The sequence below is a fragment of the Glossina fuscipes genome, unplaced genomic scaffold (genome assembly GCF_014805625.2).
Source record: "Glossina fuscipes isolate IAEA_lab_2018 unplaced genomic scaffold, Yale_Gfus_2 127, whole genome shotgun sequence".
NCBI classification, from domain to species: domain Eukaryota; kingdom Metazoa; phylum Arthropoda; class Insecta; order Diptera; family Glossinidae; genus Glossina; species Glossina fuscipes.
The window spans coordinates 867,701-891,565 of NW_023998470.1; the positions used below are offsets into that span (position 1 = coordinate 867,701).

Below are 23,865 nucleotides of genomic sequence, written 5' to 3' on the forward strand. Positions count from 1 at the left end.
GTCCTCGTCCTCGTCCTCCTCCTCGTCTTCGTTGTCTTCTCTTTCTTCCGTTTACAGATATACTGATAATGATTATTGGTGCGTCGATAATGTTCTATAGAAGTCTCAAAATATTTATAATTCATGGCTGATTGTGTAACCAAATCAAAGTTTTCCTATGATATCGACAAAGTTTGCTTGCTTCTGTTCGGTATTTCAAAATCCCATCCCCTTGAAAGTTGAAAAGTGACAGAGAGGAGGAAGTGTAGAGAATAGAAAAATTAGCATGATTTGATTTGGTTGAAAATTGTTTTGAAAGAAAATTTCAAATTGACGTTGAACGCAGAATAATTGAGTAGAAGTCGTTAGTTTAGAAAACAAAATTTCTAAGAAAATTATTTACATCAGCTGCGTTGCATAAAAGACATCCGTCGAAAATAACGACAAAACGATATAGAAAGATATGGAAATTGTTTTCATAAAGATGCTAAAGTGGTAGTGCTTATAACGCATCCTAACAACTACTATGTGTGAGTTGAATTTGATTAAAGTCTTTGGAAGACTTTATATCACATTTTTTAAACTCCTAAAAAAGTTCTATATCTTACTGCACTGTCTTTAAACTTTACGCTACATTTCATTTTTGGAGCTTTTCCTAGCTCGTCCTCTGTGAAAACAAAAGAAGTGTACGTTTTTCTGCTTAGTTCGCGAGATATTCACACTGAATGGTAGAATATGAATGAAAATGAAAAATGAATGCGATAGTCCAAGCATAAGCAATCACAACGAAGAGTATGCATGCCCTTAATGTCGTGGAATATTTGCACAAAGATCTCAAAATGGGTGTTGGGTCGTTGGGTGCAGTTTTCTATGAATTGCCGACGAAACGAAAGCACTAACGACTTCAGTAATAGTCTAAAAAATGGTCACAATATGCTAAATGTCTTGGTTTTGTGCATCATAAAGTTCGGTCCCATACGGCAAACGTTACCGAATGTTTTAGGGCAACGCATTTGTCCTTTTAACAAATATGGATTGCAACCAACAACCTATTGTCCATTCGAGCAGTGACTCTGTTTTTATAACGGCATCTAAAAAATTGGTCGTCTCAAAATAAGAATTGTCCTGGCCGCATAGACTCCTTATCGTGCCCTTTGCTTTCATAATAAACGTTCAATTTAGCGTAGCTTCGATGCGTTTTTGCATTTGTTTCATTTCAACTTTTCTTTAATTTTTTTCACTCATCTAATGCGCTTTATCGTAGCTGGTGCGTATAATATTTGTACAACAAGCTTTGTAAGGTTAAAAATGCTGGATGCTGGGTGTTTACCCCTGCAATTTGTATACACGATATCGGCTTTTCCATCATTCGCACGTATACTCATTAATGATAGGGTGAAGACGCGGCCTATTTATTGATACCTCGCTATCTCTGTTTATTTACTTTTTGTTTATTTATTTACAAATGAAACTCAACTCAATTGATTCTTAGAAGTAAACCTCATACTAAGTATTATTAAAAACAAATACAAAGTAAACAAAAAGAGAAGTAAGAAAAGAAAAATTAATGTATAAATAACTGGGAAGGAACGAGAAAAAAGCATGTACTCATCTAGTACAGAGGCATACCCACAACGGTACAGATCCAAGTTGCGAGTGAAAGCTTAAGTGATTGTAAGGATGGAAAAGCTTGGCAGCCGATAACCAGTTAATTTTCGAATCATACTCGGATGTTGAAATTGCAAGTTGGTTTAAACACGACATCGCGCGTATTGAAGATAGTTGTTTTGACAGAATTCAAAGAGGCCAACATTCAAATTAAGTCGTATATGTCATTTAAGTTTCTGCAAACGATTTTGAACGGATCGTAATTGTATTTACATTGACTAAACTTAATGAAGGGAAGGTTCCTAAAAAAGCGATTAGGGAGATTAAAATTTATCTCACCAAGCAATATGGGCGAATCGATGGTACTCTTTATTAACTTAATTAAGCAGCAATCTATTTTCATAAGGAGGCAGAAAGACAAAGGGGTCCCAACATAAATTTCTAAGGATAAAAAGCAAGAATTGCTTTTGAACGGATTCAATTGAATCTGCGTAACGTGTATACGAAGGCGACCTACTCAACACATGCATAGACCTTTTATGGTGTAAGAGCCCTTAAGCTCTTTGGGCTACCTCTCAATGAAACCTAACGCCGAACTATCTTTACAAAAAGAGAGCTGCAAATGCGCAAATTAAAACAAATTAATTTTTGGTTGGATGAATCGAGCCGTCTTAGTGCTAGAGGTAGTTAGTCATCACCTATAAAGAAGAACCTCAAGTCGTCGTTTTATTCATGTCAACTATCTCAAATATCAGTGATTTTCTATCGTTTCCTAATTTGTTAAAGAAATTAATTGTTTTTTTATTACTTAATGATTTTTTACAACGAGAAACAAAGTGAACTTTTTGTGTCCTGCCACAAAGTAGCAAATGCATAGTTGACTGTTTATAACATTTTAAGATCTCGTACGACATAGGTGACTGCTGAATGTGTACGAAATCTGTTTTTCTTAGTAGGCAATCGCAGCGGCCACTAGTTTGAAATATTCCTTTAGAAAGGCTTTAAAACAGGTATAGGCAAGCTCAGGCTCGCGGTCTTCGTGCAGCAAGCGACTTCAGCGAGCCCGGCCGGCTATATTTAAAATTTCAAATAATTCATATTTCTCGCACGCAGACAAACCGCAAGTGGGCTGGAAAAGGAAGTAAAATTGATGCATTACTTCGCAATTGTGGTAATAATAAGACCTTGAGCTATTTATTTACAAATATAAAAGATAAAGCTGTATGTCCGATCTGTAACGAAAGAGTTTCAGTTTTTAAGTGATATAATTTAAAAATTTGTTAATCCACTCGACTTCTTCTGGCCCCCCGCCGGGAGATGTGAATAAAAATTGGGCCAATTGATGAAAAAAGTTTTCCACACATGCTCTAAAGATTAAAGGTGGTGGCCATCTACTCTGTTGAAAGAAAAATGTAAAGAGAAAACTACCAACGTTTGACATGGAACTGCGTGAACATTTTTCAAAGAGAGACTGGGAGATGCCTACGCAACACAACTTACTTATCCCTGTTATCCGATCCGTTCTGAAAAAGTATTAAGGAAATTGGTCTCACCATATGAAAATTGTATCGGTACTCATGAAAATTATTTCGAAGAACAAGTAATTTATTTATATTTGTTTGCTATGTAGTTACGGTATGCAGTCAAAAAAATGAACCCACTATTGTGCCCATATTCATGTACCGAAAACTCGTCTTTAAAGTGAACTTGTAGTAAGCAACTACAAATGAACAGAAATGAATGATTGCAAGGCAACTATGGTAGTATTGTGCAAACGTTGATATCCAATGATATCTTCATTCTTAAATCGCGATGTTTGTAATGATAACTTGAAACTTTAAATTATCTCATGCTTCGTTACTAGAAAGTTGCTATGCTGAGACTGTTGAGTGTTTTCGCTGAGGTTCAGTTGATCCTTTTAAGTATCAGGCTTTATTTTCTTGACTCTTATGTTTTCTTTTGTATCGTTTCCTGTGCTCCTTTAGCCCTTGCTTGTCTCTTTCATTTGTTGCCTCTCCAAACGTTACGTGGTTCGTTATGCTTACGGATTATTTTCAGTGCGATTGTGTTTTCTTTTCTGTACTACTGCTTATACTTACTAACTTTATGCAAAATTATTATTTTTTTGCTTATATCTTTGCCTTAGGAAGTAGATGAGGATGTCTATATGTCTGTCAATAGAGGCTCTTATCTTGTATTCTGTTTTGGGCGCGAAAAGAACCGCCACTTTGAAAAAAAATTTAAAATCGCAAACAAATGTTTAAAGTACGAATCTGTCGAGCACGCTTACGTTTAACTGGTGTATACAAATTTTACTTTTTCGAGGAATATGTTCAGGAAATATGCGAGCAGCGATAAAGACATGAATCACTTCTTCAGTTTTTAAATTTTCTAACTTAAACTTTGCAAACTTCATTTGCAGATTCGGTTTTGTCATCGGCTTACACGCAGAGGGAAACATGTCAGTTTCAAGTCTATGTCGTTCAGAATAACAAGCACCAGGTGAACGGACGGATGATATAAAAATGTTATTGAAAGTGTTAAAGTTCACATAACCCTGTGCCGTCTAACACTTTCGCATTTAACGCACTCGCATTTACACTGTCGCATTTTAACGGCAAAAACGCACCACACGCGTAGTTGTTCTTGTTGACGAGTCACAATTAATTGGTATGACAATCCTCGGCTCACTAATTAGAACAACTGAATTTATGAGAAAAGCAAGTAAATATTCTTCATATTTCCACTGAGAGCACAGTTCTTAGATATTCGTATGGAGAAGTTAGCGCGTATCAGAAAAGACTCCTATATCAATTAGGTGAAGCTTCTAGTTGTAATAGCGCCCACTATGATGTAAGCTAATCTAAAGTTAAGAGTAATGAATGCTTTCTATGATATGTGAAACTGTCGCCTGAATAGTGCAGATTACGTTTTACGTTAAGTGGCAGACGTTGAATGTTGTTTCTCTGTTTAATTTCGGGACGTTTGTATTTTCTGCGATCCGGTAGTATTACAATGAATTCCTGTGCGTTGTATTTTCGCTTAAATGTCCCCTCTTTTGAAAAGGTTTGATTTAGAATGAAATTCTGTTTGCGTTCATGTTTTTTTTTTTTTTTACTTTAGTTTGTACTCAGATAGCGCCTTTTCAAAATATGCATTTTGTGTAGTCTTATGCGGATACTCGTACACCGTAGGCAATTGAAAGCGGAATGTGGCCCCTGCACAACTTACTAATACAACTTTTGGTTAATGTAGGTTCGCAGGAAAATGTATTGCGATATATTTGTCGCTTGATTAGATTTAATATAATGTATCCGTTGACACTAATCAGATTCGAGCATCCGCCATTTTACTCTACAATTTCCATAAAGATAAAATTATGAAAGCTCTTGAAAAATTAAAAAATGTGCTGGATATTAATGCTGACTATGTACGTATAGAAAATTCAATTTTATCCAAAAGATGAACGTAACATAAAAATTACAAAAATTCTCTCAATACTTTATCTCCAAACTGTTAACATGATGTTTAAAGTAGGAGTAAGTAAAACGTAAAAAAGTTTAAATAAAATGAAAAACTCTCAGTCGAAAAATTGTTGGCTTTAAAATTTTTTTTACCTTCTTCTTATTACGGTTTCTTTCGTCGTGCGTTCTGTGTTCAGGAAAAATCTAAACAACACACATACAGAAAAATGGAAGGAAATCTGTCTCTTTACATAACCGCTTTATCTTTGCGTGTACTTAAAAAATACGAAACTAACAAACAAACAATTCAAATGGAAATGAGTGACTGACTGGCTGACTGCCTGACTGACTGACTGAGCGATACAATCACACTTTCATTGTTAAGAAAACAAGACGCAAAGACAAAAGAAATAAAGCGCTTTTAAACGACGGACTCTTCAGTTTTACCTGTTCTTAGACGGGTGACATGATTTAGTAATAACAACAACAATAACACATTAAATTAGAATTTATGTTAGTTTCGTCGTGAACATGGTGACGCTTAGACAACTACGTAGACAATGATGACGGCAACAATAACAAAAACAAAACCAACAACAATCATCTAACGTCTAAGCAGGTGTTATGTAAGTTGTATGTATGCCTGTATAACGCATTACGTCGAAATGATGTCATAATAGTTATGCAATAACAAAAATATACTAATGAATGAAACAAACAATTTTGTGTACTCGCACATCCCAAGGTGTTGTGAACATAATATCAAATCTATGTTATTATTAGCGGTATAATAGTTAACATAAATAAATACCTAGACGCTTGCTCTACGTTAAACATTAAGCAGAAAAAGAGGAAGATGAATTTTTTGTCTGATTTCTGTAAAACTTAATACTGTATGTGGTGCACTGAGCGTATGATTATTAAAGTCGTAGCAAAATTTTGCATTAAGAGAAAATGTATGTAACTTTGATTGTTGACAAATGCGTAGGAGTTCTTTAAATAATGGGAAGTTGTTGACACAATTTTTCCTAAATCAAAGGCAAAAATCCTTTGCCAAGAAAATTAATTTAAAGAAACGATAAAAAAAAGATCTTACGTGGGTCGATTAATTCTTGGGTCACTAAAATGAAACCAATTAAGTTTGATCTTTAGTTTATTTTTGCGTTTAATTCGATTTATTTTTTATGAAATATTGCTTATATTTATTCTTTTTTCTTTTTTTATAACAAAAGGCAAAGTCTTTGTTATTTGTTGCACTTAGCACGCAGAGATACCCGTTGGGGAACCCTTATAAAATCTACGCTGCGATAAAAAGAGTTCGTGAATTCTCCAAGACGTATTAAAATTTCCCATTTTGTTTTGACAGATTCTGAAGCTAAAAAAAAAAAAAACAAATCAAGTGCCAGTTATCGAGCCTCTCTTAGTATTTCGCACACATTCAATGCCTGCTTAAGTCTGCGTTTCATTAAACTAATCCTTCCATTGCAAAAAGCACAAACAAATCATAGCGCTTGAAAGTATGCTTCAATGACAGCGTCGGATAGACTAATCGAATGCTAAATGACGCTCAGATTGGACGTCCAGTGACTTAGTGGAGCACTAGCAAAATGTAGAAAAAGAAATTTTTATAAAATGTGCCCTTAACGCCCACATTGAAAAGGAGAAATTCTAAGTATATACATATGTAAGCATTTCACTGAAACAGTCAAGTGTCCTGCAGTGTCCAAGATATTATCCGAAATTCATTTAACTTTCTTACGTGTCGGCAACATTTCCGTAAAGATTGTTTCATTATATATGTAACGAGTAGACGATTACGAACGCTTTCCACCTCACCAGAGCTAGCACAGCGAACAATAAAACACGGAAACTTGATTTTATTAACAAAACAGGCAATATCGACACTTAATGAAGTAAAACGATCCTTTTTAAAGGAAAGCAGTTTTCGTTAGGCTTTTGTATATGACGACAATGTTTTGTGTGATAAAAGATTGCTTTGTTCGATTGCTTTCCGAATGCCTTCATGCTGTGCTAACCGGTACCACAGGTAGGGACACATGTTGTTATAACTAACCAAAAGCAAATAGTTTTTGAAAATATACCACCCATCCTGTGTACATAATTGGAAGTGCACAACGTTGCAGCAATTAGTCGATTTCGTTGTACACATCGGCAAACGGAATGTATTTACCTTGACAAGCAAAACAACAACAGCAAAAGCAACGGCAATCTCATTACAAACTTTTAAATGGGCAGAATGGTCCTTCTGCTTCAGTTTGTATCAGTCGGGAACAAAAGGATTGCTTATGCAATAAAAAGGAAACAAAAAAAAAAATAATTTTACCTTCGTTACCTAAGTTTTTTTCATTATATTTCAGTTTTATTCGAAATGAAAAAAGCGAATAGCGAAACTAAAGACGAATTTCGGACACCCATCATTTGCGATAAAGTTTAAGACTACAATTTATGCTAAACAAACCCTTTCAATTATGTCAAGCAATCAATGCTGGAGTTGCAGTTACATTTTAATAAAAACAGTGAACTGACAGTGAACTGACAGTGAACTGACAGCAATTTCGAAACACAATTTATTTCTTGCGCGTCTTGTCTTCCCTTCGTTGTTGCTCACGCAACCGATATCTATCAATGCAGTTGGAAGAAGGAGTGGAAATTGAGCCCGACCGTATTGAAATTTATACTACAAAGGTTAATTATGGGCAAATAAAGAGTTTTTATCTTTTTAAAAGTTGCAATTTGAGCGAAAGGTTGGAAGTTCAAGCATCAGATAAAGAGGCATAGCAGACGCATAAACAGACAGCGGCATAGGCGGTTTATAATGAATGCCCCTACAATGCTACTGATTGCAAAAAATTAAATGACGATTTAAATGTATACCGATCATCATGCCTCTATTGCGGCAGATATACAAAAAAAAAAAAGAGAGAACCGCAGAAATTGAAAGCATATGCTATTCGGTGCTTTCGCTTGGCATTCAGCAAAAGCTTTAAGTGTGGTTTTGTTTTGTGCGCTTTTCCTAATCACACGCGAACGTATACAAAAACAATATCTATCGTTTGTAGTATGGAATTAAAGTCAGTGAACTTGAACAAATATCACTTTTTTTTTTTTTTTTTTTTTTTTTTTGGATTTAAAATCAACTTCTCTTTATAGGCTGTACGAGTGATAGATAGACAGATAGATAGTATACTCCTTTATATGATGTTAGCTAAATTGCTTTGATAAACTGATTGCAATGAATGGTTTCGAGATAGGAGAACTTCGCATATAAAATTCTCAATTTAGTTAGAAATTTAAAATTTTAAACAGTTGCGAATGTAGTCACATTTATTAAGAGATATGAATCAGGTCGCCTAGTAGTAGATGCAATTATCATAGAGAATTTAAGCATTTAGAGAGAATTTAAGAATGAAGACACGTTTATAGATTTTTCCTAAAGCAAGCTTTGACTAGTTGTGGAAATGTCTCGAATTATTTCTACCGTTTCAACCTGCGAGCGAAGCACATAGCACAGTGTTCTCCTTTGCCCGCTTCTGGGTGTACTTACGGAACGTGCTTTCCAGACCTCTGCATGTAAAAATTACGCTATGTAGCCTGATAGCGATTATGCTGATGGGCAAGGATAGATGGAACAAATGAGCCAGTGTTATGCGCGACATGTCATCTCGAGGTAATGTGGAAGCGGTTCCAGGGTGAATGTTTACCACAATGTAGGGGCGCTAGTTAGCAGTGTGCTGCCACTATGTCGAACAAACAAAGTGAAAAAGACATTGATACGGGTATGCAGATGTAGATATAAATATTGATATGTATATAGATATGGATAAAGAAATAGATATAAATATGTGGATGTGGATATATGAAAAAGGTACATTTTTATAGTAGTAATAGTGCAGTTGCACTCATGCGAGCGCACAAGTGTCTGACTTAAAAGAGATTTGTCGTTAAATCTCAGTCAGAAAAGTCAGATAGTATTACTTGTGAACGTTATAGGGCATTTCGCCCATAGAATTTGTCATGACAAAAAAAGGCTCAGCGAAATCTTGATGTTAACTAATTTGCTCCATCGTTATCGTAAATTGGAACTTAAATATCAACTTTTGTGACATAACTAGGAATTCTCTGTAGCAAAGATAAGGAAAATCGTAGCCCTATATTATATATACTTATATGTTTCGATACCCAATGGTACAGGGTATGTTAAGTTTATGCGGATGTACGTACTCATTGATTCAGAATAATTACTTAAATCCCTTTAGGTTTGTCTGTTTGTCGGTCCATGTATGTATGTTGTGTTCAAACCTTATGAAGTATTTTCACGACTTTTTATATACACAAATATCTTTCCTTATAAGGGCGAGCCTCTTTGAAAATAGGCTGATTTTCCAACCATATCCAAAAATGTCTGCAATTCGCAAAGTATCTCGACAAAAAGCGCTGAGTAACACTCTTTGGTGGTACAAAATTGATGCAAGACTGCACAACTGGTACACCTCTTCAACGATGGAAAGGAACAGGCTTCCTCAAAGAAAAAAAAAACACGAAAAGTCCCTTTAAGCAAACACTTCATATTCTGTCAGAAAAATGGAAAAATGTGTAGATAATGACGGACAATATTTTGACTCAATTAATTAGTTACCGTTTTTCTTTACAATGAGCGGTTGTTTTCATGAAAAGAAATGGGCAGGAAGTTACCTGCATATCTGGTATATTTTAATGTAAAACATTTACTGTGGATGATATGTTCTTTATTTATTAAACTGACCGATTGAACCAGCCAGCCACGACGGTAATATGCATGCATATATTGCCTAAAGCGTCACGTGTCTTGTAATTAGATGAAAAAAATTTGTAATAATTAAAATACGAACATTCCATCATCGAACTCTTTGTCTCTTGTCCCAATTTTTAGCAAAATGAAATAAAATGTTATAAAGAGGAAAAATGTTAAAACTACAGAATAATAAAATTTAATTTAATTCAAATAAAGTAAAGATAATAATAATTCTTAAACCAATGAACTTTCATGTCATCTCATCGGTATCTAATGTAAGCGAACAGACGCTATGTTTATAGTTAACCAAAATTTCAAAGTATTGATTATGCTTACATATGCTTGATTTTAACAGGAGATACGGCTCGGTTGCATTATCCCCGTAGCGCCTGAAAACGAAAGGTTTCCCCATAAATGTGGCCAGCAAACACACTGGTGCTCTTATTGCCATAGAAACGCACTCTGTAGCGACATAAAGCAAATGCTCTGCATTGTAGTATGGCTAGCAATCGGGATTGAACAGTCGCAGGACTATCTGTCCGGACTAAGTCCTGCTTAAACTCCGGTTTTTCTGCTGGCTGGTTAAGTTCGGGAAGTTTCATAAAAGTGTAGCTATTTTTGAACTGTGTATCCAATGCGAGTTTCTTGTCAAGTTTTGTTAACACGATTTTGTGAGAATCGTTTTTGTAATGCATTGGTGTTTCCTCTCCACTGGCAAACGTGCGCCATCCAACGACTTGTTTTTCATTGTGATGCGCCTTCGCGTAAAAGCCAAGAATGCAAAATCCTTTATATTCTCTGTCTATTCTGAAATCTGGGGCCCAACTCGTTAAAATATGATATAAATCTCATTCCGACAGTTTAGAGACAGACGGATAAGTTGGTAGACACTGATAGAATTAAATCAGCTCAGAGTTGCATTTTCTTTGCATCGCAAATATAGATGCAATTGTAGTTCAACTCCATTCTATGTTGGTGGATGGCATATATGTATGTCGTTGAAGTTCGTAGATTGTTTAAAATAAGGCACATTTGAATAGTTCGCACAGTTGTTATCGTGATATTTGTGATGCATTATATGCATCTGAGACGGTTTGAGAATATGTTTTACAAACATATGTCTCACCGGCCAAGTTTACTAAAGACAATGCACGACGAACTTTATCCTTTCTTGTTCGATAAATTATATATGTGATGTAATAATTTTTTATCGCAATCGGATTGGAACGAAAAAACTAATAGGGGTAGTTGGTATTAAACCTATCCCCGAACTTTGAACAAGGCAGCTTTGGCATTACCTTTACATTGTTCTTTATAAAACAGAAAAATCAGCTGTTGATTTGGTTTTATCGAATCTTTTCCGTTCAGAATTTATACCCATCAATCGTAAGAGTTTATAAAAGGTCCAATAAAAAGGGCGTGGTGAAGCAATGAAGTGTAAAGGTACTTCAGCTGTTTAATACAAACAGAATTATTATCGACCAGAGGTATTTAAACGGATGCTGTTAAATTCTGACTATAGATGCTGTCCTTAATTTTCATCAAGTATAGCTAAGCTAGAAAATTGCACGTAGATTAATGTCAGCAGGAAGTTTGGTGGCTTGAATATAGCTGATAAAGTGGATCCATAAGAAATTTCTTATTATTATATCGTACGCCACTGGGAGGCTATCGCATATACTCGCCTAAACCCAGTGATTACCAGAGCTAGGGAGAAAAGGCTTGGTCGTCGTCGTAGGTTAAGAAATGGGTACATTCACTACAGCTACGACATATCAATCGTAATTACAGTTTGGGATCTATCGAAGATTGAACCCAGGTATGCTGACTTATTGTGTCGTACGCTTGTTAATTACTTGGCGACGCGGTACGTTTTCGTAAATTGTATGGCTTTTCATAGTTGTAGATTGCGCTTCTAGTTACTTATTTAATAATAGTAATTTCGTATTTGTTTTGCTTAAAGATACATCATTTTCCATATTTCAGAGATCGCTATTAAACTTGCATTAGGGACACAAGCAGTTAGACGTGACAAGAATGAAATGAAAACTTCTTTAATACTACGTTTTCCCATTTAATTAGAACAAAAAGAAGGAAAAAACAAACTGGAAAATTCATTAGAAATCCAATTCAAAGCGTAGGCAAACATATATGTTTTCTAAAAATTTCTTAAAACGAAAGCAATGCACGAAATCAATAAAAGAATAGCAAAAAGGATTTTTGTTGCGAGTACTCCTTTTGACATTGTTTGCATGCAACTAACTAAGACTTCTTATATGGTGTTTGTGTGTCGGGAACATTTATATATATATATACTTATATATCACACACACAAACATTATTATATGAGAAGAGAGAATGTAAGGAAAACGTGTAAAGAAACTTTTAATATAGTCAGGCAGCCGCAAAAAGTCAATAACTCAATGCACACACATTAATTTTTTGCTTTCTCTTCTATGCTGGCACGCACGTACTTATTTCATGTGTTCTTCTACGTACGTATATCTTTGAGGTATAAGTACGCTTTATGATCGCATATGTATGGGTATGTGTATGTGGCATGAATATATGGCATGTATATACAATATAATATAGGTAGATGTATGTATGTGTTACAATTTCTTTTTTCATTTATATTTTCCTTCGTTTTTTTTTTTTTTCTTGTACATCTATGCATGTTGACTGGATCTTAGGATAAGGGGATACGGTGCGGTTAATGTGGGCAATAATGACGGGCACAGCTTGTGCGAAAGGGTACCACACGCACACAAAGAGACATTTATAGTCAACGTGGCATAAAAAAGCATTTATCTTCTACTTGTCGGTTTTTCTTCTCCTCTCTTTCTTTTGTACTTGTTCCCTAAGGCGTAAGAATATATTAATTGAATTAAACTATTTGTAACTCATACGAATACGCATCGAAGACTTTATAAGATTTAAAAATTTTCAACTTGTCTTCAGGTGTAGTCAAGGGAATACTATTACTACACAGGTTCACCTTCTCGCATTTTTGTTCTTCGTTTGCGAAACAAAGCTTTCGAATACGTCGAAATCCTGAAAATGGGAAATGTTTGCAAAAATATTTCCATTAACATCTTTTCAGCTTCATCGTACACTCTGTGTTTATCGATTAATATTTTTACAATTAATGCAAAATTCTACACTTTATTTATGCATAGATGGTAGGTATAAAAAATTCGCCTTTAGGTTGAACAGTGTCTCCTCCTAGTATTTCCTTTCTATTTCTTTTTTTTTCATTTTTTTTTTTTTTTTTTTTTGCATTTTATTGTGCTTACTTACTTGTATGCAAGTATGTAATAAACTTCAATATACACCATAGTGTGCAACGAGAGATGTATGTTGAGTGTGTAAATAATTTTTGCAAAGAACACCGGTGGTGACATAATTTTTAATGTTGTAAATATATGTGCTTTAGTAGCTGAGATGGTAAAGAAAAACTTGCTTTTCTTCCTCTTCTCATACGCACTATATTAACAGCATTATTTAGTTATGCTTGATTGCTTTACAACGTGTGTTGCTTTGGCAATAAAAAGCAAGTAAAAAAAAAAAGAAAAAAGAAAAAAAACAATAAATGCTTTACTTTTGTTGTTTTGTTAAAATTTTGTTAATTAAAAATTTAAATAATATTCACACAGGAAGTTGGAACGTAGAAAAAGTCAAAGAATCCTTGTTACGGTATCTTTTTACTGCTCAGGAAGAAAGTATTATGCATGACTACTACATACGAAAAAATTTATTAAATTATTTGAGTAAATGTTTTTCATGCACGAGTACGAGTTCATAGGAATAAAAAAAGGATTTCTTTGCCTTGAACCAAATCTATGTGCACACTACCGCTAGTGGCTGCGATCGACATCATCGATGTAACGAATTTTTTAAAGGTATGGTTACTAGCTACGAACTTGTAGCTAAGCAAGTCCATCTTTTAAAAGTTGTTTTTGGCAATTATGGGCGTGGACTGTTATGGTATTTTAAATTGTTTCTTTCGCCTATGAAAGGAAAGCGATATTTAGCGGCTGAAGAAAATTGATAAAATTTATATAAAATTTCAACGAGTGTGGGCGTGCCAGCTATGAATTGAAATATTGTAATGCTTTTTAAATTGACTTTAATTGACTGAGCTATAGCAAATATTAGTTTTTTTACTTAGTATTTTTAATTTATGGTTTGGTTTTATCCTCTTATAGTTGTGTGCTCAAATTCACACACATTAAACATTTAAATGACCATTGTAGGTTATTGCATAATTATTTATTATTTTATTTTGTCTTAAATTATTCATTTTGTTTTTGTCAAGTTTTTTGATTTATTTATGAAATAAAAATTTTTAATCGAAAATCCATATACATAATCTATGTACAAAGGCAAAGGCAAAGGTCTGAGGCAAAGACTTCAACAATGAAGTGCGACCAAGTTTTCAATGCAGCGGTTAAAATTACATTTTATAAGAACTAAGATTAGCATTACGAGGTGGTAAGCTAGTAAGTAAGCGCAAACGTTCACTCTGTGTTTCATATATTACAACAAGTGTTAATCTTTCGCCTGAGAGGCCGAGAAGACAAAGGATCTCGACTAACAACTCAATGGTCGTAGGTTCAAATCGTTCTAAGACTTGCACCTGAGGACGCACAAAATGTGTACTTAAAACTTTTTCATTTTATTCAAATTTTTACGATTATGAGCATCCCAGCATTGATTGAAAATACATAAACTTTTTGAAGAGCATTTCGCGCCGTTTATCTGAGAGTTAGAGATAGAACGTTAAATCTGTTAAATATCGTAATTTTATCAAACACTCATGTTACACAGACAGATGAAAAGATGTAGAAAAATTGAGTCGACACACATTCTTATAAATAATTTTTAAACATTCATGTTGTTGGGGGTTTTTCAAATTTTTGTTGTTCGGTTTTAGTTATTTTTAAAGATTTGTTTTTTTAGAGAATTTTCAGCTTAACTTATATTGCGTATTATGACCATTGCCAAGACTTATCTGTTGCGTTTTAAATTTTACATTTCTATGATGATCTGTTTCCGAGGACTAATATCATATGAAAGAAGTACTGACCGACATGCTTATACCGATTAAGGAACTCCTATTTTGTTCATTTTTATTTTCTTTTTTGTTTTTTTTTTTTTTGTATTTTTTTTGTTTAATCAACCCAGTAGATTTTCTTAGGAGCAGGCGACCAATTTGATCAGGTATACAAGTGCAGTAAGTAAATCCTTTCTGCTGTCAATTTAAGAATATTACAAATGGCAAGAGGACAAACTGTTGGGCCTGAATTATTCGATTTTAGACCTAAGGCAAAAGAATACGCTTTTCGTGCTATAGTTTCATTGGTTAAAGTAAAAGTTTACCGTTTCGCAATTTGATAATGACATTTCTTTTCAAATTACATTTTAATTAAAAAATGTCTAAATCATCAGAGTATAAAGGCAAACCTCAAAGGCATAACCTCAAAACCGTTACAAGACTATTGTGCAAGATCGCTAGCAAAATGTGCAGAACAGTTATGTATTACTGTTCTATAATAAATTTATGTGCGAATTATTTAACAATTTGTTTTAACCTGAGCTATGGTGGCAAAGAAATAATACAAACGGCGCCGTTTGTGGTTATATTGTTAATGTGTACAGTCGAGAGTAAAATTGTATAAGTTGTCATAAAATTAATTACATATTTTATGTGGTGGAAAAAGAGACAATGTCATCTTGATTGCTCCATTAGAACTTTGTGTCACACGCACCACTGTTGGGCTTACTATTGGAAGGGAAAAGAGAAAATAAGGTAAAAACAAGAATAGTAAGGAATTGGTTTCTATTTTTGATAAAATCAAATATTAACCAAATTCCAAATAAATTATCATTTATGTTATGAATATCAATTATACTATTTTGACAGTTTAAGTGTAACAAATAAATTTTATAATAAATTTATGGATGAAAATTTGGCAAAATTGTATGTCTTTTTCGAAGTTGTTTTAGTTTTCTATTCTTTGTGGGCGCAGATGTCACCAGATCACGCCCATTTTTAAAACACATTTCTAATCGATTATGGAATGCTTGTGCCAAAATTCAAATTTCTGTCACTATTTTGGCGACTGTGGCGCCCCGAAATATTTTCTCGCCAATGTAAAAATAGTCTACCTATTTCCACATGTAGAAATCGCAAAGTGGGCGAGTCCTAGAAAAAAACAATAGAACTAATATTTGCTGCATTGAATAATTAAAAACCAATATGTAACATTCCTTATGCAATATTTTTGAGCTTGAAAACACAAACCCGTTGAGATGATAGGTGGCATAAAAATAGCGTTAAGCAAATAATAGGTTGGAGGGAATGTTCTGTCGTATTTTATTCATGTACTTTGCTTTAACAGAAACCCAAGAGATTTAATGTGATCCCCAACAATTATGTGATGAATCCCTAACTCTTCTACCATTTCTCAACTTATTAAATGTGGATTGTTTTCCAACATGGATCGCAAAACATCATTATCGATCACCTTCTTGGAAGCTTAGATCCTCGGAACGAAAATTGCTAAACCATCTGACAAGTGCGAACATTTGCAACACCTTTTTCGAATACCGCACATAAATTTTCACATGCAACCGATGCGTTGCTTACTTTTTGGAATTTATACAAAATGCAGCGTCATAAATGCACTTTATCTACTGACATGTTTTTCTCTTTAAATATCACAAGTAAATTTTCAACGGTAAAAAAAGACTCCGTTTATATTATACAGCAGTTAAAAAAATGAAAAAGAAATCCGAATGACGAACTAGCCAAATGTTTTTTTTATTTACAAGAAAAATTACCTGCCTATATAAAATACGACAGAACTTTCCCTCCCACCTAATATAGAGATATGAAGTCCTCCTACACTAACTCCAGCTATAAGAGTTAAATTCCTGTGGACTATTCTCTTCTCGAATAGGCTGTGGCCACTCCTTATCTCTTTCCACGCTGCTTCAGGACCTATCCTGTATAAAGAATATTTTGCTCCTTTTAAGAAAAACATTTTTTGAAAGGAAATCTTCTTCTTTTAATAGATGTAAAACTTAACAGAAACCCAGAAATTTTTTTATTCTTTTTTTCTTGCTATTGTAGCTGTACATCCAGAGTAGATAGATGCAACGGTATGATGCGCCAATAGACAATTTTGACAATTTTGACAATTCTATTTAGAGGAAAGGCAACGAATGAACTTTAATTCTTAAGCTAAGCAATCCTTATTTGAACACGATTCGAGTTTTGGCTTAGGCCACAGATAACTTCAATAAATGGTCGTTACAGTTATGTTGACGTTTTGGATTAGATATAGGTAGCGAATAAATCGCGCAGGATTAAGGACAATAACTCTTAATGAAAGGTCTTCTACACTAATGAAAATAAAGCCTAGATTTCCTTTCATTGGTAATTGCTGAAAGTCGTACGTCAACGATATTTTAAACGTTTCAACTTAACATCTTTTCCAGTTTTTCACAACTTGCAGACGTATTTTTGGGCCTATCAAGCATCTAAACTGTACATATATATACATACTTAATACCTAATAACTAAGTTTCTATACTAAACCGACAGCGTAATAGCATTGCAGTCGCGCATCAATAATCCTTGCATGCATGAATAACTAACTTGTTTACATATATGGTGTATGTACACCCGGCATTGCTTAAAAAACAACAAAACTACTACAATCGATCTTTTACTCTTCAGTGACGTAATGTATAAATATTATATGTTTCAAAAATTTGCACTTGTTTTTTGCGATAGCGCTCCTGAACTACACTCCGTATCCTTTCCTCGGTTCTTCTTCGCTTGCTCTTTACCTACAATTTTCTTTGAATTCTTTCTGTTCATACATTTATTAATCTTTCTGCGTTGCGTAGGTGCAGTTTAAAGCGCCCGTTTTTATAGTTTCATTTATTTTCTTTTACTATATATATGATAAGACAAGGTGTGAGTCTTCGTACAGGTCCTTTCGATTAAAAACTCGAACCTTGTTTAGAGACATAAATCATTGAAATCATAACCACTGATACTATTGGTATTTTTAATTGTCGTTTATGATCAGCATCTCCGAGAGCGTCTTCTATATGTACGGATGTGTTCACCACCTTGTGGAGGAGGACCGGGTAGAGGGAAATATTACCGTACTATTAGTCGCATGTTTACCTAAGTTCGTTTTAACTATATTCACGTACGTACGTAAATATGTATACATATGTACATATATACATATACATAGTCGTTGTAGTTATTATGGTTGAGCCAGATTGCAAGAAACTCAAACTTTATATTCTAAGCTGTTAATCACAGAAGACGTCAAAATTAAAGGCTATATAAGAAGTAAATTTGTACAAAATAAAGCAACCGTTTTTGTGCCCCCGAAGGATTATTTTACACATCTTTTTTTCGGCTGACAACACGAAACTTGAAAAATCGAAGAGAAACGAATTGCCGTCTGTTGTGATAAACTTTGCAGACCTGTGACCAACGTTATACCTGCCTTTTTAGGCAAAAATTCTTATTGGATCAATTAATGTTTGAACGAACGTTGGCACCACAAAATGTTACCATTTGTACCCGAAATAAGTAGTACGTAAGGCTACCATTTCCATCAGCTGATAAATTTGGGACAATAAAAAGAGGAAAAAGAATGAAAGTTGTATAAGAAAGTCTTCAGCGCTGATAAAGAATAAATCCTAAGAGTTATCTATTTGTAAATAAACTGAGCATTAAAACCATAATTATCAAAATTTCATGATTAATACTATATACCTAAAAAACTTGAATTCCAAAGAAAGAAGAATTCTTGTTCATAGCCCAAGAGTTTCGGATAAAATTCGTAACAGAATGTTTTATCTAAAATGCGATTGCAAACAAGAACAAACTGTCTAACTGCATTATGCGACAGTTTACTCTACTTTATGTAACAATTGAATGCGAAATATATGTAATTTTTTACACGAGCTTTATTTACGCGAAATTTGATTTAACACAACATAGAAAGAAAAGATAATTTTTTTTACACGAATTGTTTTGTTTTAACACGATTTTCAATATTCTATTTTGGGACTTTTTTTAATGAATTTTTTTAAAGATTTCTTTCTTTCGTAATCTTTCCAAAATATTTTCATTCTCACCCCTCACAAATAGGCATTGTAACTTCGCACTATATTTTTCACAATTCAGTTCAATGTCGATTATACGCATATATCTAGCGGAATTATAAATAGAGTATAGACGTAATGTATCTTTTAGGCCATTTACTTTGGTTTTTCAAAGCATAATTTATTCTTTATAATATATTTAATAAATTGTAATGTATAAGTACGAAATAAATTCTTAATACCTCTAACGAGAACTTTTTAATATTTTTTAGCGTACTCTTGAGTTGCTTTTTTAGGTCTGAAACCAATCTACCATATTTTTATATACTCAATAATTTTTGTTACACATATTCTTTTACACGAATTTTCTGGGAACGTATCTATCGTGTAAAAAGAGAATAATATATATATATATATATATATATATATATGTTAGGATGTAATTAATGTCGCCATTGCCGTTAGTTGGATGCCCGCATATGCAGTAATGAAAATATTTGCATGTATTATGAAAATAAAACACAACTCATAAGCCATACGCAGAAAATAAAAAACCAGAAAAAAGAAATAAACTTAATGGGCTGAGACCCATAACCGCATGTATACACAGGTAGTAGTAGTATGGACGTAACGAAATATTTTTAAGCATAAAAGAAAAAAGTTTTAAAGGCTTGAAATTATTTTAATTGAAATTTAATTCGGTCTGCTTCGAAAAATGTTTTAATAAAAGTTATTATGCAGTATAAATTATATTCTGGCAGAAATATAAAAATAAGGGAAAAACAACTTTTGCTTACAGCTAATAGTACACATATATGTAAACTGTTCTTTATATTTGTTGTAATTTTCAACTATTTGCGCTTTATACTGGAAGCAAATGGTTTATGCTCTACTTGTGGAACTTTTCTTTAAAAATAAAACTTAAAGAAAAAAAAAGCAAACAAAAAAAAAAGAAACGTAAACGAAAAAGAACAAAAGTAATTGCAGTAATTTTCTTACTGAGCTGTATATTTATTTTGTAGTTTTGGAAAGACAAATATTTGCAAATATGTGTATGCAGATGCATATATACTTACACATATAAAGATACACGCACACAAGTAAACCAAAGTTTATTTATCTTTAAGTTAAGCTTTCTTCTAACTTTTTCTCTTTTTTGTTTTTCAAGGTTTGCGAGGACAGTTGTTTATATGTTTAGATCGTTTTGAATTCCATTACTTTGTTAAAACAACCATTTTCTACAATTTTCTTTGATATTTTATTAACAAAGCTTGTGTTAACTTCTCGTTTCATCTCAAAAAACTTCGTGATGCGGTTACAATTAGATTTTATAAGAAGAAAGGTTAATTTTATACGATACTAAGCTTGTACAACAACTTTATTTTGCGTATATTACAATAGAAGTGAATCTTTCTTTGATTCCTCACAAAGTTTATAAAGTCAAAGTTTAAAAGAATTTAGAATTCACTATAACCTCACTTTCTGTGATTGCCTGATAAACGTATAGAATCTTTTTTTAAACGCCAGCCGTAGTTAATGTAAGACCAATAGGTCATTATATTTACTTCTAATCTAGGGTAAGAAACTTTCTGCTTTAGTCAGAAGCAAATTGGAATTATTGAAGTTTTCGTAAGCATTGGCCTAATTGAGTTTCTAACGCAGTTGCAAAAATTACAAAGAGAAAGAAGCAAGAAAAAAATAGGCCTTAGTCCTGTTAAAGAACCAAGTTTTTAGGTTTCATTCTAGATTTCCATACCTGACCAGTGCAAGTATAACTTTTTCTAATGCTTAATACTTTCAACTGCCTGTCCTAACATTCTTTTCTATCTCGTCACCTACTGTTACTATTATCATTAGATTTCTTTTTCTTCTTCTTGTTTATTCAAATTTAATCTGCAAATTTTTGAAAGCCACTGACACAACTATAATAAAAATTCTGTTTCACATACAAATGTAATAAAATAATATTTACGTAGTTTTACTTTAACTTCGTTGAGAATATTTAAAAAACGTCATTTTAATTAGAATATCATATGCATATGAATGTAACACTTGTTTAAAACATAGATAAGTTATTCAGAGTCCAGTCATCTGGTGATTTATTGCTCATATGTAACGGTCATCAAATGCAGAAGGATTTTAATTAAACTAAAAAGAAGGTGGGAAAGTGCATTCGACTTTATAGGCAGAAAAAAACTTTTGATACCCTCCACCCCGATCCATCCAATATTTTACTAATTGTTAGCTTATGAGTGGACAGGTTAAAATTCTTCTCAAAGTGAAACTTAAGGCCCGTCTACGAACTATTTGCTTAACAGGCTGAATTCAATAGCTCTCATAAGTGGTAAACTTTGTAGGTGGACAACAAATCCTCTTCTCATTTGAGTGTTAAGTGAACATTTCTATAAGTTTAGATCAATATTGTATTGCGCGTGTGAATCACGCCCATTTTGAACTTGATTACGAAAGCCAAGTAGCAACCAACGGCAGACTGGCAGACAAACTCAGTGTTCTACACTAACAAGGATACGAGGCACTTTAGCGGTAAATGAAATAAAGGACAGTGAAGCCTTTATTTGTGTTAGAAAGTGATTTGTTCACCCAATAATAGTACAAATTATATTAGTTTCATTCATTCGCTTCATTCACATCGAATATGAACTTGAGTATGAATGTAAATATGAATATGAACATAATATAAATGTGAATATGCATAAGAATTCTAATATAAGAGAACATAAATATGAATAAGAAAATGAATTGAATGTAAATATGAGTATAGATATGGATATTTATATGAGTATGAATATGAACATGAATATGAATATAAATTTAAACACAAATTATATATGAATATTTATGTAAATGCTAATATGAATATGAATAGAAATTTGAATATGGTTATGAATACGAATATGAATGTGGCTATGAATATGAATATGAATATGGGCATGAACACGAACATGAACATGATTACAATTACGATTATAATTACGATTTCCATACATGAGTACCATTACAATTGGAATCTGAAAGTGAATTTGTATAAATAACACGAATGGAAACACGAATATGTTAATACAACTCGTTTAGTGCTAATATATTTAGCGTTTGCATATCTCAATTATTGGGATTAAAATTTTTTAAATACTTGTTAAATTTACCGCCTTTTTTTTGTCTTGAGGGGAAAGTTAAAGATCAAATTTAACCAAGAAAGTAGGTAACAAGTACGAATTTTAATAGTAGGAAGGAAAAATGGATGAAATGATAGATGGGCGGCAGATATGCTATTTAGCGTCTTGGGTTAATTAAAGATATAAAGGTTCAATGTATATATTTATATGTGTGCTACATTGGGGCAACATTGTTGTCTAAAGTGCCCTAAATGAGAAATAATTTGATAGCGGGAAGAAGTCTGGTTTGTAAATAAATGTGTCACGTTTTGCTGTTGGAACAAGTCTTACATATATAAATAAATAAATATACTATGTAGTACTTACTGCGAAACGCTTAGAATTTTTTATGCTATTTACTCAACATGCTCAACAATAACATAATCAGCAAAACAATAATGAAACATAAAAAGTGAAATAAATAATTGAAAAATAGATACGAAAAACGCTAAGAACGCTTAAAGCAAACACTTTTTCTCAGCATTTGTTATCGGAGCACTTTAGCGAATAGATGACGCAATAAACTAAGAGCATCGAGTATAATATATATATATATATATATATATATATGCACGTGTGCATATATGCATATGTATATGTGTTGTCACTTTATTCCACAAATTCATTGTATTTCATTTGCCATAAACTGTGTGATACTTACACCCGTAAGTTTGTCTGGTCGCACGTGTGTGTATGCGAAAATGTAAAGCACAGACACATTATATAAAATTGGGTTACAAATGGTAAATAGTTTAGCATCGCATAGAGCCACCACCAGCACCGGTTGTAATAGTAATATTGCATACAAATGCCATACCGCAATCGTATGCTATTCTTTACGTTCAAACTGGGAAATGCTTACATATACACATACGCTCACAGAAGCACGTACAGAGGACCATTTGAAATGAAATTCAGTTTTATGATAACACATACACATGAATGTTAAAGCCCTCAAGAATCGCAAATGAATGAGTGAACGAGTTTTCATTAAAAATTAATATCTGTGTGCATAACATACCCGAGCAATAAGCAAAAAAGAGGAGAAAAAGTTTCAAAAACTTTTTATTCGCTGAACCTTAGAGAAAACTGTGCCAAATTAACAAGAGCTCTGCAGTCAACCGTACTTTCACATACGTTCAACTTCACTTTCAATCAAAAAAAAAAAAAAAAAAAAAAAAAAAAACAAAGAAGAAGAAGAAGAAAATTTGTCTTAAATAAAATGAATATTTCCCGGACACGTATGTTTTGAACTTTTGTTTGATCTTTTACATAACACAAGTGTTTGAAGATAAATTTTATTTCAAAAAAGCGACGAGATTTTGTCAAAATATTTTCGATTTTAATATGTAATCACAACTTCTTGTTACGTTTTCTTACAATTACGCACACACACACGTACACAATAAAAGCATATAGCTTTTGTATATTCAGTTTTGAACGTTTTCAATCGACTAACTAAGAAGCATTTACTTCATTGAAGTTAGTGGTAAACATGTTTTGTGTTATGTATGCTCCACACAAGAGCAGGAGTACAATTTCGAAAAGTCCTGTATCCTCCGTGGACAACAACGAAAAACTAGAGAAAGTGAGAGCAAGCGAGAGAGTGAGAGAGAGAGAGAGCAACGATTATTCGATTTTATAGTTAAGGGTGTTAACAAAGTTCGAAAAGAGTACAAATTCGAAAATCTTTATGCGAAAGGTC

The 23,865-nt window shown here is 33.2% G+C and overlaps 1 protein-coding gene across 1 annotated transcript in view; it reads right to left on the reverse strand.

Moving 5' to 3' along the window:
- Window positions 1–23,333, reverse strand: part of LOC119640717 (probable serine/threonine-protein kinase clkA) — a 167,254-nt gene extending 143,921 nt beyond the window's left edge. Inside the window, exon 1 of the mRNA XM_038038917.1 lies at window positions 23,182–23,333. The gene's annotated coding sequence lies outside the window, so the exon portion shown is untranslated. The remainder of the gene's footprint in view (window positions 1–23,181) is intronic.
- Between the last annotated feature and the right edge of the window lie 532 nt (window positions 23,334–23,865).